Consider the following 7065-nt stretch of genomic DNA (forward strand, 5'->3'; position numbering starts at 1 on the left):
ATTCTTTATTTATATTGGTGTAATATCTACTGTATTCCAACTTCTGTATGGTTCATACCCTCCGATACTACTCATAGATTCATCAAAATAAACAAACAACACATAGAAAACAGAACAGTCTGTAGAAATCTGGATGTTTCGCATACTTCTGTAACTCCACAAATTCTGCAAAATTAGGAAGTACTAAGAAATTTGTTAATTAATCTTCTGCAAAAATAATCAGTATTTTATTACTCTTATACTAAAAATGAGAATTATTTTTCTGAGTGCAAAAGTTTCTATTTTTCAGCAAGATCAAATCAACTATCACCACAAGCCATCCTAAAGGTCTTACTTGGCAATTTATTGAAACAAAAGCTATAAAAATGATTACTAAAGTAGCATAATCATGTGAACACACAAAAACAGTAGGTATAAATATTGGGTTGTCTCCCAACAAGCGCTTTTCTTTAATGCCTTTCTAGCTAGGCATGATGATTTCAATGATGCTCACATGAAAGATAAGAAATGGAACATAACGGGAGCATCATGAAGCATATTACTAGCACATTTATGTCTAACCCACTTCCTATGCATAGGAATTTTCTGAGCAAACAATTTGCGGGAACAGGAATCATCTAGCATAGGAGTGCTAAACAAGCATGATTTCAAAACTTTCAACACATAGAGAGGAAACTTGATATTATTGCAATTCCTACAAGCATATATTCCTCCCTCATAATAATTTTCAGTAGCATCATGAATGAATTCAACAATATAACCATCACATAAAGCATTACTTTCATGATATACAAGCATAGAAATTTTATTACTCTCGATAGAAGCAAATTTTTTCTCATTCATAGTAGTGGGAGCAAACTCAACAAAAATAACTATCATGTGATTGAAAATTAAAATCAATATGACAAGTTCCATGGTTATCACTATTCTTTATAGCATACATGTCATCACAATAATCATCATAGATAGGAGGCATGCTTCATCATAATAAATTTGCTCATCAAAACTTGGGGGACAAAAAATATCATCTTCATCAAACATAGCATCCCCAAGCTTCTGGCTTTGCATATCATTAGCATCATGGATATTCAAAGAATTCATACTAACAACATTGCAATCATGCTCATCATTCAAAAATTTAGTGCCAAACATTTTAATGCATTCTTCTAACACTTCGGCACAATTATCGGAATCCTTATTTTCACGGAAGACATTAAAAAGATGAAGCATATGAGGCAACCTCAATTCCACTTTATTGTAGTTTTATTTTATAATAAAAACTAGTGATAAAACAAGAAACTAAAATATTCGGTTGCAAGATCTAAGGATATACCTTCAAGCACTAACCTCCCTGGCAATGGCGCTAGAAAAGAGCTTAGTTCATGGGGTGTTAGTGCCTCTTACCTAGCCTCCCCAGCAACGGCGCCAGAAAAGAGCTTGATGTCTACTATGCAACCTTCTTCTTGTAGACGTTGTTGGGCCTCTAAGTGCAGAGGTTTGTAGGACAGTAGCAAATTTCCCTCAAGTGGATGACCTAAGGTTTATCAATCCGTGGGAGGCGTAGGATGAATATGGTCTCTCTCAAACAACCCTGCAACCAAATAACAAGGAGTCTCTTGTGTCCCCAACACACCCAATACAATGGTAAATTGTATAGGTGCACTAGTTCGGCGAAGAGATGATGATACAAGTGCAATATGGACGGTAGATATAGGTTTTTGTAATTTGAAAATATAAAAACAATAAGGTAACTAGTAACAAAAGTGAGCGAAAACGGTATTGCATTGCTTGGAAACAAGGCCTAGGGTTCATAATTTCACTAGTGGAAGTTCTCTCAACAATGATACCATAATTAGATCATATAACAATCTCTCAACGTGCAACAAAGAGTCACTCCAAAGTAACTAATAGCAGAGAACAAATGAAGAGGTTATTGTAGGGTACAAAACCACCTCAAAGTTATTCTTTCTGATCGATCTATTGGGCTATTCCTATAAGTGTCACAAACAGGCACAGAGTTCGTACTAAAATGACACCTTAAGACACACATAAACCAAAACCCTAATATCACCTAGATACTACAATGTCACCACAAGTATCCGCAGGTTTGATTATACGATATGCATCACACAATCTCATATTCATCTATTCAAACCAACACAAAGAACTTCAAAGAGTGCCCCAAAGTTTCTACCAGAGAGTCAAGACGAAAACGTGTGCCAACCCCTATGCATAAGTTCACAAGGTCACAGAACCCGCAAGTTGATCACCAAAACATACATCAAGTAGATCACATGAATATCCCAATGTCACCACAGATAGGCACATGCAAGACATACATCAAGTGTTCTCAAATCCTTAAAGAATCAATCCGATAAGATAACTTCAAAGGGAAAACTCAATCCATTACAAGAAGGTAGAGGGGGAGAAACATCATAAGATCCAACCATAATAGCAAAGCTCACAGTACATCAAGATCGTGCCAAATCAAGAACACGAGAGAGAGAGAGAGATCAAACACATAGCTACAGGTACATACCCTTAGCCCCGAGGGTGAATTACTCCCTCCCCACCATGGAGAGCGTAGGGATGATGAATATGGCCACCAGTGATGATTCCCCCCTCCGGAAGGGTGTTGGAATAGGGTCCCGATTTGTTTTTGGTGGCTACAGAGGCTTGCGACGATGGAACTCCTGATCTAGGTTCTGCTCTAGAGGTTTGGGGATATATAAGAGGTGTTGGCATCGAGAACAAGCCAGGGGAGTCCACGAGGGGCCCACGAGGTCGGAGGGCGCGCCCTCCACCCTTGTGGAGGCATTGTGGCTCTTCTGGCCCAACTCTTTTGCTTCGGGGGCTTCTTCTGGTCCAAAAACAATCATCATGAAGTTTCAGGTTAATTGGACTCCGTTTGATATTCCTTTTCTGCAAAACTCAAATACAAGAAAAAAAACAAAAATTGGCACTGGGCTCTAGGTTAATAGGTTAGTCCCAAAAATCATATAAAATAGCATACAAATGCATATAAAACATCCAAGATAGATAATATAATAGCATGGAACAATCAAAAATTATAGATACGTTGGAGACGTATGAAACCCCGATGAGAAGCCAAGCAATTGGTTCATACTTTTGAACGCGCTTCAGCTTTTTCAACCCCCACGCAATACATAAGCTCAAGCCATGGACATCGCACTATGGGTGAAATAGAGTATGATGATAGGGGTAAACGTAGAGAAGACAAAAAATTAAGAAAGTCTCACATCGACGTGGCTAATCAATGGGCTATGGAGATGCCCATCAATTGATATCAATGCAAGGAGTAGGGATTGTCATGCAACGAATGCACTAAGAGCTATAAGTGTATGAAATTTCAATATGAAAAATAAGTGGGTGTGCATCCAACTTGCTTTCCATGAAGACCTTGGGTATTTGAGGAAGCCCATTACCGGAATATACAAGCCAAGTTCTATAATGAAAAATTGCCACTAGTATATGAAAGTGACTACATAGGAGACTCTCTACATGAAAAGCATGGTGCTACTCTGAAGCACAAGTGTGGAATTAGCATGCCCCTTCTCTCTTTTTCTCTCATTTTTTCTTTTTCCCTTTTTTCTTTCTTATTTTTCCTCTTTTTAATTTTGTCAAAAGTCTCATCCCGACTTGTGGAGGAATCATAGCTTCCATCATCCATTCCTCGCTGGGACATGCTCTAATAATGAATAATGATGATCATCACACTTCTATTTACTTATAACTCAATATTACAACCCGATATTACAACTCAATATTACAACTCGATACCTAGAACAAAGTATGACTCTATATGAATGGCTCTAGCGCTGTACTAGGATGTGCAATGATCTAGCGTAGCAAAGATATCAAAAAATGGACAAGCCATGGCAATATCATGCTAGCTATCTTAAGATCATGCAAAGCAATATGATAATGAATGTTCAAGTCATGTATGTGATGATGATGGAAGTTGCATGGCAATATATCTCGGAATGGCTACGGATATGCCATAATAGGTAGGTATGGTGGCTATTTTGAGGAAGATATAATAAGGCTTGTGTATGATAGAGAGTATTATATCACAGGGTTTGGATGCACCGGCGAAGTTTGCACCACATCTCGAGGTGAGAAAGGGCAATGCACGATACCATAGAGGCTAGCAAATTGCAGAATGTTAAGAGTGTGTATAATCCATGGACTCACATTAGTCATAAAGAACTCACATACTTCTTGCAAAATTTTATTAGCCCTTGAGGCAAAGTACTACAACGCATGCCCCTAGGGGGATGGATTGGTAGGAAAAGACCATCACTCGTCCCCGGTGATGTCTGCTAGAACTACGTTGGTATTTCCCCAAAGAGGAAGGGATGATGCAACACAACGACGATAGGTATTTCCCTCAGTGATGAGACCAAGGTTATCGAACCAGTAGGATAACCAAGCAACACTACGTAAACATCACATGCACACAAATAACAAGTACTCGCAACCTGACGCATTAAAGGGGTTGTCAATCCCTTTCGGGTAACGGCGCCAGAAATTGGCAAACAGACGTGAGAGAGTTGTAAATATTGATAGATCGAACGCCAAATAAAATAAATTGCAGCAAGGTATTTTTGTATTTTTGGATTAATAGATCTGGAAATAAAAGGCAAATAAAATAGATTGCAAAGGCAATAATATGAGAAAGAGACCCGGGGGCCGTAGGTTTGCCTAGTGTCTTCTCTCGAGAAAAATAGCAAATGGTGGGTAAACAAATTACTGTTGGGCAATTGATAGAACTTCAAATAATCATGACGATATCCAGGCAATGATCATTATATAGGCATCACGTCCAAGATTAGTAGATCGACTCCTGCCTGCATCTACTACTATTACTCCACACATTGACCGCTATCCAGCATGCATCTGGTGTATTAAGTTCATGGAGAAATGGAGTAATGCAATAAGAATGATGACATGATGTAGACAAGATATATTTATGTAGAAGTAGACCCCATCATTTTATCCTTAGTAGCAACGATACATACATGTCGGTTCCCCTACTGTCACTGGGATCAAGCACCGTAAGATCGAACCCACTACAAAGCACCTCTTCCCATTGCAAGATAAACAGATCAAGTTGGTCAAACAAAACCCAAATATCGGAGAAGAAATGTGAGGCTATAAGCAATCATTCATATAAGAGATCAAAGAAACTCAAATAACTTTCATGGATAAAAAGAGATAGATCTGATCATAAACTCAAAGTTCATCGGATCCCAACTGTAACATCCCAAATTTTCAATTTGGAATGTTATACAATAGATCATCACTGCATATCATATTTATTTGCCTTTGGGTTGATCCTAGAAATTATACGCAACTCAAGGACCCTCGGAGAGAGTTGGGGATTTCGTTATTTTCATATTTGAGTTTTCTCAAATTTTGAAAATAGGATCATTTGATTTTATTTATTTTATCTCCAATTATTTCTATTATAAAAATATGAGAGAGGGAATAAAATGACTTTCCCAAAATAAAGAAATATTGAGGATTTAATAAAAAAATCAAATAAGGTTTTATTCTCGAGTTTTTCGTGGTTTTATTTGAATTTAGGAAAAATTGCACGTTTTCAAAAATTGCATTTAGGGCCAAGAAAATGTTCAGCCTGTTCTAAATATTTTGTTTAGACTGTGAAAATTAGTTTTGGCAATTTTAGATTTTTAATTATTTTTCTAGAATTTTTCTTAGTTCGGTGAAATTGTTTTTTTAACCCCGCGCCCGATTGGGCCAAAGGCCCAGCCGAGCCAGGCTGGCCCGCCAGGCCACCGCCTCCCTCGCCGAGCTGCCGCCGGACTTGGGGAGACTGAGCCAGGCACGCCTTCACCGCCGACCCCCTCCCCAAGCAAGGCCGCCCCCTCCCTCCTTAATTAGCCACCCCGGGGCCCCCCTGGGAGCCCCGAGTCGCCACCCCCGCCGCCCCGCCGCACGCTGCCTGCGCCACGCCGCTGCTGCCCACTGCCGCCGCCCGGAGCCCCGCTGGACCGAGCCGAGGTAGCCGCCCCGCCGCCCGGTTTTCTGAGAAAAACCGATTTGGTTTTTTTAGAAAGCCCTAGTTTTCGTTTTTTAAAGAGATCGGTTTTTTTCCAGTTTATTTATTTAGCGAGCGTCCGCTCGTCCGTTTGTTTTAACGAACGCGTTCATCGTTTAGTTCCAGAAAACAAATGTTCGTTCATTATTCTGTTCGTCGTTTTTCTTTTTCTCGGATTATTCCGCGATTATTTCTGATCGCGATTTCTGATCCGATTTTCGTTCTAGTTTAACTTTTCGCTGTTTATCGGAATCAGGCGATTCAAGCGCCTGGAGTTTCGTCTCGAAACCCTGTTTCCATTTACCCAACTCAAACAAGTTTTTGCCTCTGTAAAATTTGACCTAGATCCATAATAGTAAACGAAGCTTGATTCTTTCGTTGTTTGTCTTTCGTTGCTTCGTTTGATTTGATTATTTTTGCCAACCAGAGTTCTTAAGTTGAACTATCTGGTTAGATCTCTTATTTGATTTTTACCTGTGCATTAGATGAGTACTTACTGTATGCTTGTTTGTTTGCGCTAGAGTACCCGGAGTGCGCCGCTTGCTACTTCGAATCGCTAGGTTTTGCGGATCATCAGCAAGGCAAGTAACACTTTGATCATACCTCTTACTACCCAGTTTTTATTGCATTAGATCAATCCTCACACAATTGCATGATTAGGATCTAATTAAATTATGGGTTTGGGAAGTAGATGAGGTAGTACCTATTACCTGTTTTATTATCAAACCTTTGGGAGTTACTTCTACGTTTGCTCGTTATGCCATGCTATGCCAGTAGACGTGGACTGGGTGAGTGTATCCATGACAGATGTGAGATTTTTAAATTAATGGTTTACTTAAGGTGGCAACCTAAACACACATCTGGGTGGATTGAGGCACTTGGGTATTCCAGCGATTGCATGTTTTTCTTTTGGACCGCCACCCAGGCTCAAAGGGATCATGAGATTATTCATACTAGAAACTTCCGTGTGCAGCCACAAG

This window comes from Triticum dicoccoides, chromosome 7A (genome assembly GCF_002162155.2).
Source record: "Triticum dicoccoides isolate Atlit2015 ecotype Zavitan chromosome 7A, WEW_v2.0, whole genome shotgun sequence".
NCBI lineage: Eukaryota > Viridiplantae > Streptophyta > Magnoliopsida > Poales > Poaceae > Triticum > Triticum dicoccoides.